Below are 12,225 nucleotides of genomic sequence, written 5' to 3' on the forward strand. Positions count from 1 at the left end.
AGTAAGTCATAAGATTTAAAATATGGTAAAGATATAAAGTATGATGAGGTGTTTCATAGTTGACCGTAGATTAGTATGAAGAGGAGATGGTCGGACGAAGTTGGCTGGACCAGGAGGAGGAAATTTTGAAACAGATGGGAATGAGAAGGGTGGGGATGCTTGCCCAGAATAGGATTGATTGGACGAAGAGAGGAGCCCAAGTTCTTGTAGGACTATAGCACCAAAAATTAAAATATTAAACTGCTGCCCAGCATTGAAAAGAGAAATTGTAGTAAAGAGAATATTGTTGAGATATATGAAATATGAAAATATACGTTGTGAAAGGCGGGTAGGGATCTTCATCTTTTTTCCCCCTTAAAGGAGCGGTCTATAATTAAAAATCCATGTTTTAAGATATTTTCTACGCCGCAAACATTTGACACAGGGGTGAGGCATACCCTACTTTCTTTCAAAGGGAAAGCGAAGCCAAACAGAAGGGTGTTTACCACGCCCACTGAGCTCAGGATTACATTGGAATGTCCGCTGTTCTAATTTAAACTGGTAGAAGAAGGCAGCCGGTGATTGACTTCTATCCCTGTGCTAGGCTGTTGGCTTACTACTGGCTTAACTTTTCTAGGAGACTTACCCTCTTTATTATACTCCTTTCTCTAAGTTTTCATACCTTACGTAAATTTTGTTGGCAATAAACTTTTTAATCTTTTTTTTCTGGGATTATTCTGTCAAAATTTGGTTCAGTCCAAATGTTGTTTACCGGCTTTTCAGGTTTCGTGCGGCTCTACAGCCCCTCCAAATTGAGTCAAAAGGTTGACAATTTGTATGTAACTGTAGTCGGTTTTAGAGAAGTATCTTTTAGGGTTTTCAGCTTTTTCTTCTGCTCCTCTCCGCCATTTTTTGTGTTGCCATTTATATACTTTAATGAAACATTTCATCTATTTTCGAAACAAAATTTAAAAAAAAAAATGCGATAATAGTGATGTAGTTCTGCAGCTAAGACATTTTTTATGTGTACAAGCTTGTATTTTTATATTTTAAAAATCACTTTGACTGATTATCTTACTTTTTTACCGTGTCATTTTAGACTTAAGGGGGATGGGACTGTCTTAAGATAGTCAATCTATTCTAACCAGTGTGGGAGGGTCGAATTTTTAATCCAAGAAACCGCTACGAAATAAATCCAGGTCGGAATCGAACCGGTGCCAGTGGAGACTCGAAATTGCTACACTGACGCTTTAACACTCTCTGATACAGTGGCCTCAAATAATTAATTGACAATCTACAATCTATCCATCATCAGCTAAATAATAAAAAGGTTATGAAGTAATAAATTTGCTCGAGAATTAAAAATAATTAATTAGGTCTAGCCCAATCATGGCATGATCCCTAATCTAACTGGCTTAAAGCAAAATTAAGTTTACCAGAGACAACCCTCCCGTTTGCTTCTCTGGTTATCTCTTAGAACGCACCACCGCTTGATATCTTGACATTGGTTAATTGCATTTCCTACAACAGGGCCTCGTCATAAGCTGTATGATTTATAACATTACTTTTTCACCTAAGTTTTACTTTTTAACTACCTAAAATAGAAGATATATGTAATTGTAACGTTAAGTAATTAATTACGTTAAGTAAGTTAAATACGTTAAGTACTCTATTATTCATTAATAATATACAGGAGGGTGGCATAATCATACTCTCCTTCTAAGCTAAAGACCACGCCCACGAAAGGAAGATTTACGTTGAGGTTGGTAGGAATGTCCGCAATTTTAATCTAAACTAAAATGGAAGGCAGTGAGTGGCTCCTATTCTTCCCCTACTACTGTGCCATATTCATGGAAGACGCATAAGAACTGCCTTTTTGGCTTCACGTTTTCTGCCTGCTTACCCTCTCCATTATACTCCTTCCTTCAAGGTAAAATACAATAACAATATAATCTTAATAAACTGCATCTTACTGTGTCACAACACACATGTTCAGTCATGCAAGCTTCAATCGCAATCCGCCAGAGAGGTCAATTCCCCTACTGGACAGTAGTAAACCGAATATTTTCTTTTGAAATTAAATTTAATCACATTTCGGACATGCGCATTGTAGCTAGATCCAGTTATATATGAAATTTATTTGAGGTGAATGTAAATTTATTAAAATTCAATGGCAAAATCATTTCATCAATTTTAATTAATAAAAAACATGTTCTAAGTTTCGGGTAATATGACATTATATTAAAAAGCAAGAGTTCAAGAGAGGAAATGTTTTAAAAACTTTCTTATAAACCGACAAAGTAGATAGTTAGCAACAACCATCTTGATATTTTGATTTGACAAAATTGCAAATTTAATTTAGAAGAAACAATACGCGTTGTTTTGAAATGCGAAAGAAAACAATTTTATTTATTTTAGATTAATTTCATATCTCCCAACAAGTGCCACTCCACCTAAATACCAACGTTTATTTAGGACAATTGTTTAAATAATTCAAATGACCATAAATTTAAATTAAAAAAAAAATTAGTGAAAGCATTTTTATCTAGAATAGGCTCCTCTCAAGATTATTAAAAAACAAGTAATTGATGAGTTGTTTTAAATCCTTGACATATCTCAGGTCATTTAGAAGTAATCTTAATACTTGTGGTTGGCATGCATATCTTCAGGTCTGTCATTTCAGTTTCAATACTTTCAAAACTTATTCTCTTTTAATTGGGACAGTTTCCCACGTACACATGATCAGTGGCTATTAATGGACATTTAATGCGATTTTGATCCTGATATCAGCGACTTAACGAGTAATTCCGAATGATTAATGAGGACATTGCTTAGAGGAATAGTTATTTGTGAAAGGTTTCAGATTAAGCTGTAGAAAATCATATTAATTTATAGCGATTACTTGAGGCAAAGAATTGTGAAGCTGTTCATTTTAAAATTCCATTTTTTTCCCGATGAGACATGTGTGCTATCAGTGAATAATAACACATCAGTTGTATCTCTGACTGTTAATGCCATATAAAAATCCTTAAAATATAATAAATCCCTTATTTAACCTTACTTGGAATCCTATATACTACCATAGAGACAAATATTCTTATGAGTGTTTATTGAAAGAACAACTATTTAAACAATATTGTAAATGGTAAATGTTGATATATGTTGTTTTTATATAAATAACTATAGACAATTTTTAATTACAGAGTTCTATTATAATAACTAAATAAAAACAATGTTAAGCTACTGAAAATCCCCCATGCTGATGGTACTAGCTGTGCCAGTATTATTTCTATAATATAATATGGAATAGGTAAATAGAGACATTTTTTTCAATTCACTTGTACTATTTCAGGAATAATAGTTGATTTTTTTCCATTATTTAAAATTCTTCAGATCTTGTGTGTCAAAATATTGGAAGGAGAAATTTTTGAGTATCGGCTATGTTACAAATTAGGATCGAAGGGTATGATGAAGTAAATGTTGATACTGTTGTAAAATAAGAACTTTTGAATAAAGTTTTTGAGAAATTCGCCTTTCCGAAAAAAGCCCTGTTGAATCTATTCACCAGCCCGAACCAGATATCAATCCTTCCATTACAAACTCCATAACCACTCAAACCCATCAGTTTCTAATCTTGCTTCCTCTTTTATTCCGGACAATCCTCCGAGGCGTCTGAAAAGAAGATGGTCTCGAGACCTTATGTTGTAAAAATGTTTTTAGAGTGCTACTAACGGATCGTATGCTTGTACCATATCATTATGATTTCCTCAAATTTACTTGATGTATTTATATAAATTTGTAAATCAATAAATAAATTTAAAAAAAAAAGAATCTATTCACCTAAAATGGAATCGATGAGATAGTCACTCTTTAGGTTTTAGGTCACTCCATTCAGAGAAACTATAGAGGGGCGTGTGAGGGATTCAGCACAAAAGCTGTCACAAACCGTTTTGCTCCTTTGACGTCAATATGAAGTGTGACATGAGCTATATTCAGCGGTCTTCGTGGTAGCTATATCATCCATTTATACAGAGGGTAAAAAATATTCCTTACATTTATAATTTTAAATATTTATATTTATTTAGAAAAAAAAAGTGTAAGTAATTGACTTTAATTTATTATTCGGGAAGAATATTTTTAATCCAAAATACACCTGATATAAAACTGAAATAAGCAATAGTTTACAACTATTTATTTTCCAACGTTTCGCCCCACTTTGCAGGGCTTCATCAGGGCTAAAAAGATACAAAATGAAACTATATGTTAAGACTAACTATATGTTAAGATAAAATGATAGAAATAAAAATAAAAAGATACAAATCATTGTTATTATTATTGTTATTATCATTGTTACAAATTATTGTATCTTTTTATTTTTGATTCTATCATTTTATCTTAACATAGTTTCATTTTGTATCTTTTTAGCCCTGATGAAGCCCTGCAAAGTGGGGCGAAACGTTGGAAAATAAATAGTTGTAAACTATTTTTGTTTCACTTTTGACCGCAACCCTGACCATCTTCTTATATAATACATAAATACTTTGCCTTGTGGTCATTTTCGATTCGATACCTTTCCATATTGAAATAACACATTTTTGCTTCATTATCGAAGGTAGGGAAGCTATTTATCCGTGCTGGAATTAAAAACCACTTATTTTCTCTGAATCAAATAATTTCATTCGTAGATTTGAACATCAAAGAAAAAACTAAAAAGCTTGGCCCTCTATTGATTTTTTTAATTCCACCTATTACTTTCGCTTACGCATGCGTCAACATATTTTAACAATTTACTATAATTAAAAACGACTCGTTCAATTAAGTATGAATTTTGAGAATTCGAGTATAATTAGTCTCGTATCAATTTTGTCAGGTTCTACAACTTTAGCCTGTGCAAGTGTAAACCTATTTTCCTTGTCATACTTATATTTCGGAGATAGCTGGTCCGATTTAAATTTTAGCAAATACCATCCACTACTTTTGCTTTCGCAAGGGCAAATATATTTACCTTGATACTTGTATATTTCGTTAACAGCATGTCTGATTCAGTTAAAAGTTTGGGTTTAGTGTTGACATGGTCTAGTTTTAATTTTATCAAATTTACTCAACTTCTGCTGACCTATGTCATTATAATCATTTTATCCCCTTTACCGCTTGCGCAGTGTGATTTGTGGAATCTGAAACAGATATCTCGTTCATAGACTCATTTCCCTTTTCCTACTCCAGTCCATATCCCGCCTCCTTAAAACTCTCCTCCCAGGAAATGTGCGGTCTTCCTCTTGGTCTTCTTCCCTCCACGCGAGTCTCATACGTCTTCCTGGCTGTTCTTTCCAGGTCCATCCTAAGGAAGTTTCCGAATCACCTTAGGTTGTGCTCCTCTAGGATGCTCTCAGCCGGTTTAACTCCGAGACTAGTCCGTATAGTGCTGTCCCGTACTCTATCCAAAATGGTTCTTCAGGTTGGGGGAACAGTACACTGTCGCTCATACATTTACACAGATTACAGCACACTACATTCCCCTCCAAACTACAGACTAAGATCAATGACAGTACACATCCTAGGGTCACCTCTCTAGGCAGTCACCCCGGATAGGGAAGCTTGCCAGGAAGCTATCAGGAGGCAATCCCTCGACCTGACTGGAGGGAGTGGGCCGATACCCCATTCACCTTAAACCCAATTATCACAGAAAACTGATCCATGTAAAAATCTAATTTCATGGAATAACCTATGTTTTAACAACGGCTGGTTCCGGCTGAATTCTCAAACATATTGTCAACCTCAAAATATAGGTAATTATGAACACAATAGAAATGCGCAGAAAAAGGATAATTTCCAGAAAAATAATCTTTCTTCGAATGAAGTAAATGGGTAAAAAAGCGTTTTAATTTTGATTTCCTGAGAAAAATTCAGTTGAGTCGGAGGAGGGAAGGGAAAGAGGGAGAAGAGTCCCTGTTTTACCCCGTAAATGGTAAATGGACCTGGATTCAGGTCGGGAGATAGATGAGAAATATGAAGTTGTTTTCGGACTGCGTAATTGAGCAAATCGCTAATATCCTTATCCGCTTTTTTAGAGTCGTTGTATTTTTGAAGACTGTGCGTTCTCCTAGATTCCCTTTTTTTGGCACTTGACTATGTCTTCTTGAAATATATGAAATAAATTAAGTAGGTTTTCTCATCATTTTTTCTATTAATTGGCATCAATGACAAAATCAGTTCCCGTTTGTACTCGTAAACCTTTTCAGAGAACGTTTTCTAATGTTTAGAAATTAAAAAAAAATACTGCTTATCTTTAATATTAATTTGCATTTTGCTATAAAGCAATGTATTAAAGTATAGTTTATCTCGAAATGGATGTTGCCTGAATTAAATTTACAAAATTAATACCAAACTTTATGAAAAAAAATTAAAGTTATAGAATTTCTGGAATAAAATACTTATTTATTAGAAAATATACATTTTTAAATTCATATAATATTTTGTAGTAGTATTCAGCTATTTAATAAACCAATACAGTTCGGAAACTATATATTTTCTATTTGAACACAAATTAATGATATAATATTAGCTGGAATCATTGTTTTCAACCTAAGGGTCTGGGCATGAAGTACTTGTTAGCAGGATTTGCTTGATGCTTGGCAGTAGCATCAAGGAAATCCTGATAGTACGACAGGAAATTTCAGTGTAGATGATGTTAGTACCTGCAATAGTTGTCGCTATCACTATTACTATCACCTTGGAACCTGGACTTAATTTAACACTTAATCAATTTCAACTATCATGCCATTTTATATTATTTAATACTTTAGTACTAATAGAAAATTTTTAAATAAATATCACACCATAAATGCCAATAAAAATGAATACAAGTTGTTCTCTTTTAGATAATTTTTGAGTAGGTTTGCATCTGGGACGCTTGGAATCGAAGGGGTATAAAGAAGGGCTGCTCTGGCGGAATTTAGTACCCTGAAGAGCAGTTTATAACGCGGGCGTTTTGAATTATACAGCAGCTGACCTCCCGTGATTTGGACTATAAATCAAGTACGATTTAACTTCATCAATATTCATCGGTTACAGAACTGTACTGTTTAACTCCCGTTTCAAACATAAACCAGGCAGCAGATGAACTCTGATCGGTTAATAATTAACATTGGGATGATTACGTTGAAGTTAAAAGTTTCAAGCATTGTACGTGTCCGGCCCTTTGCGGATTAAATATTTTAAGTGTTTACTGGTTTAAGAATTAATATCTTAATGGCCTTAGGTAAGAATTAATGTGGATATGTTTTTATTGATGATGTGCCCCAATCCATTTTCAGTAGATATAAAGTAATAAGCCGGACCCACACGTTTGCAATTTCCCGCAAATCATATATACCCACACTTGCTTGGTAAATAAAATAAAATATGCAAATCTGGCAGACTTCGGACTTATGTCCGCTTAGTACAAAAGCTAGGAAGAAAAAAAAAGGCAGTTATTTCACCCCAATTTTTTATTACTTTAATGAAAACTATGTATAATTACAAGTCAAAACTGATGGGTCTGCCAAGTATAGGTTGGAGAAATAAAAAATGGCGGCTGTTTCAATTCCTTAAAAAACATTACTTTTTCATTAGGAGCTCTATATTTTAAAAAGTACCAACAACACCAGAAAATCTAAAAGAACATTATTTAAAGAAGAGTAAATTTGATATAATATCAGTCCTAATAGAGCTATTTACGTCCAATAATTCTGGAGATATAGCTTTTTAAAAAGCAACATTTCTTAAAAATGTACCGAAAGAATTGTGGTTAGTTAATTTATTTTGAAAAATCTATATCTCAGGAACTAAGTAATGTATAGATGCCTATTAGCACTCAAATTAAAGCTAGTTTAATGTACTATAAAGTAGTTTATGACCTTTACCTTCGTAGGAAAAGTATTTTTCATGATATTTGCTAAAATAAATTGGTTTATAGTTGTTCGGATAATAAGTTTGATTTATGAAAAACATTATTTCAGAAACCATAAGACATACAGGTCAGCACTATAATTAGAGCTAGTTAAATTTACTATAAAATAGTTTATAACATTTATATTTGTAGGAACAGTAGTTTTTATTATATTGGACAAAATAAATTTACAAAATGTTAATTTCTAGTTGGTTATAAAATGTTTGATTTTTGAAAAAATATATCTCTAGACCCAAAAGACGCAAATATGTCTGCCATGAGTAAAAAATAAAGGAAATTTAACTTACTATAAAGTAGTTTATGACACTTATCTTCGCAGGGGTAGTAGTTTTTATGATATTCGCATATAAATATAAATTTGTAGAATGAAAATTTGTCCGAACAATTATAAATCAATTTATTTTAGCAAATATCATGAAAACTACTACTCCTACGAAGAAAAACAATATAAACTACTTTATAGCCCATTAAACTAGCTTTAATTTAAGTGCTAATAGATATCTTTACGTCAAATAGTTTTTGAGATATAGATTTTTCAAAATGAATTCACTAACTTCTGATCTTTCACTACGCTGTGTACAACATTTTTATGAAATGTTACTTTTTAAAAAGCTATATATCGAGAACTATTGAACATAAATAGCTCTATATTTTAGCAAATTTACCCTATTTTAAATGATGTTCTCTTAGATTTTCTATTGTTGTTGGTAGTTTTAAAGATATAGAGCTCAGAATGAAAAATTAATAATTTTTAACGTTTGAAACAGCCGCCATTTTTCTCCTCCTGGGCTCTGCTCTACTTAGTACTTAGCTACTTACTACGTTTGATTATGAAGGTGCCTCACACTATTTTCATTATAAAAGAAATCAAATAAAGATAGGCGAAATGAAAGGAAACGTAAATATGGGTTAAGTATGAGGAAGATAGAAACAGAGAACTGATAGAAATAGTACTAGGTACTAGCTACTTTAATTAATTATATATATTCAATAACATCCCGTTGCTAAGAAGGAATAGGCTAAGTATCGTATAAGATAAGAAATAGTATAAGACAAGGTTATTTCAGTAGTAGGTTTTTTTTTATTTAATTTTTCTTATGAAAAAAATATAGAAATATTTTCGATAAGGTTTATCAGCAGGAATTCAGTATTATTGTAAATATGAAATTTCAAATTTCATCAATTGACTTTAATTGATATATTAATCAACCTTATTATTATCTCAAATTGATTATCAACCCACGTGTATTCATATTTAGGAAAATTACTGGATAAGTATTAATTTAAAAATGCTTGAAGAATAAGTGGCCAAATTGTTAAATAAATTGATAATTGATTACTAAAATATTTTAAATAACTACTTAAGGAGAATTTACGCTAACAATGGCTCGATGAAATACCTACTAGATAATAATATCAAGGTTATATACAATTATTTTTTGTGTAAATGTTGTAGTAAACATGAGATAAAACATTATTCTTCTAGAAAACGCTTTAAATGATTTAGCGCACTTGCGACATTACCAAACAAATTAAAAGTTACAATTAAAATTTCAGATAATGATTTAAATAATTACAATTCGTACTGCAAAGCCTGGAAACCTTTGCAGACATCATACTTAATTAGTATCAGGTGTCAAATCGTTCTTAATATCGGGTTTTAATATCGCTACGCATGCGAACTGTGGCGTTTTGCATTAAGGGCAACTTAAGATTTTTGAAAATGAAGTATTGTATAAAATATTTGGACAGAAGGATGATTTAACTCATGTATTTTTTCCCCCTGCCTGATTATTTCCACATACGGTTATCTACATGTAACTTATTTTTTCTAACCAGAATAGGAGGATTCTAATCGAATCTAATAAAATTCAACCCCGACAGAGAAAATTCGAATACTGCTGTAGTTGTGTGGTTACTTAGGTGACGCCTTAACTCTCTCGGCTACAGCCTCGAATTGCGCTAATCCACCCAGTACATTTAATTGTAAGGTTGTTCGGCTTATTTACGAGCCAATCTCTAAATATTTTATAACACTGGTCCTATGACTTTAACACTCATAAGATCAGTGATTATTAAATATTTTGAGATTGGTTCGTTAATAAGTCCAACAAAAAGTCCTTTTTAAAAAGCAGCATTTCTTAAAAATGTACCGAAAGATTTGTGGTTAGTTAATTTATTTTGAAAAATCTATATCTCAGGAACTAAGTAATGTATAGATGTCCATTAACACTCAAGTTAAAGCTAGTGTAATGTACTATAAAGTAGTTTATGACCTTTACCTTCGTAGGAAAAGTATTTTTCATTATATTGGCTAAAATAAATTGGTTTATAGTTGTTCGGATAATAAGTTTGATTTATGAAAAACATTATTTCAGAAACCATAAGACATACAGGTCAGCACTATAATTAGAGCTAGTTAAATTTACTATAAAATAGTTTATAACATTTATATTTGTAGGATCAGTAGTTTTTATGATATTCGACAAAATAAATTTACAAAATGTTAATTTCTAGTTGGTTATAAAATGTTTGATTTTTGAAAAAAATATATCTCTAGACCCAAAAGACGCAAATATGTCTGCCATCAGTAAAAAATAAAGGAAATTTAACCTTACAATTAAATTTACTGGGTGGGTTAGCGCAATTTGAACCATCACCTTAGCAACCTAACAACTACAGCAGGACCGATTCGAATCTTGACTGTGGGGACTGATTTCTATACGTTACATTCGAGGAGTAAGCCGATTCGCAATGTTCTTATGGACTTAAATTAGGACGGACATCATTGGGAAGATATATAAAAGTAGCGATTAGCAGTATCAGCATCGAACCTTCGGGTTCGCTTAGCCTTTTATTATTATTATAAGAGTTATTATAAAAACTCTTAGATTATTCAGACAACAATTTATTTTCTACTTTAACTTATTTATACATAGAACATAGCCTAGTAAGAATAAGTAAACATGATAGAAATAAATATTTCAAATAACTAAGTTTCATAAACTAATCTGTGATTTCTTCTGTATCGTACGTTCTGTTTTACATCATCCACATTATATTTTCTATACTACGGCCGTATCGATTTTGATTTAACATCTTTAATATCAGTTGAGTCTTATCCTCATTAAAATAGCCTACTGGGCTACCACGAAATTTCGCCACCCATCTCCGTTTTATGCCAGTTTTTAATCCCGGACGACTTTTTCCAGGGTTCGCCTCCAAGTCCAAGGTGGCTCTGGAGGTTCTATTCCACGCCCTGGAGTGTTATATCACTGTGTTTTTTCTGAAGGAGGCCCAAGCCATCATCTCCATTTACAAATTTTTACTACCTTCTCGATTAGTTCTTGCTTTGCTAATTTCCAAAGCTCGATATTGGAAATAATTTCCAGCCATCACACTCTCAGTATATTTCTGAGACATCTTTTTATTAAGTCCTGCTGCTTGTTTTTGTTGAGAAAAGAAAAGTGAAGCTTCACAATTTTGCGTTTCAACCTTTCGCAGAGTATTTTCATGGTGCTTTATCTGTAATTTTGTTTAAAAGACATTTTTAGCAATCTCTTGTTGTTATTATTTATAATAAATTGGATAAATATAATCTAAGGAAGGATTTGATAATTAACAAAAGTACAAAAAAAGGAAAAATATTTTCGCATGCTGGAAACAAATATCCGGAAATAAGATCGATAAAATTGTTGTATGATACAACCTCAGAAAGTAAAAAAATAAATAAATGATTATCCTACTACGTAATGTTGCTTGCAAACGTTTCAGTAAACAATGCCATAAATCAGCCAATGCCTAGAAAAAGCTTCAAGGGATTTCACACTCACGGCATATTAAGAAACAATTCACACAATTTATTCGAAACAAATCAACAATTATAAATTTTGAACCACCAGAACATTGAAACATAGAAACCCTCGCAGACATTAACATGATGGATAAAATCGAATGTTAGACAAGTCGATGTTTTGAAGTTTGGAAGCGCTCGTGGCGAAATACAATAATAAGAAACAGTTAATCTTGGATTATTCTGACAGTTATTTATTTGTTTTTTTGTTGCTTCACAAATCATGTTACGAATTTTCTTTCAATCATAATCTATTATAGGAAGATTATTGATTGACCGTGTGTAAAGATGAAAGGAATATGGTCCGGGTGCGGTAAAAAAAAAAAAAAACTCAAATAGTAGAAATATACTATTTTAATGAGCCAACGTTTCGCCCCACGTTGCAGGGCTTCTTCAGGGCTAAAAAAAGATACAAACACATAGTTACATAAGGAAAACAAAAACA

The 12,225-nt window shown here is 32.2% G+C and overlaps 1 protein-coding gene across 5 annotated transcripts in view; it reads right to left on the reverse strand.

The window, feature by feature from the left end:
• The window catches only part of LOC106683731 (beta-glucuronidase), a 230,344-nt gene that overhangs the window by 15,026 nt on the left and 203,093 nt on the right, over positions 1-12,225 (reverse strand). The window lies entirely within an intron of this gene.

Source organism: Halyomorpha halys, unplaced genomic scaffold (genome assembly GCF_000696795.3).
Source record: "Halyomorpha halys isolate HHAL.00 unplaced genomic scaffold, Hhal_1.1 Scaffold508.1, whole genome shotgun sequence".
Lineage (NCBI taxonomy): Eukaryota > Metazoa > Arthropoda > Insecta > Hemiptera > Pentatomidae > Halyomorpha > Halyomorpha halys.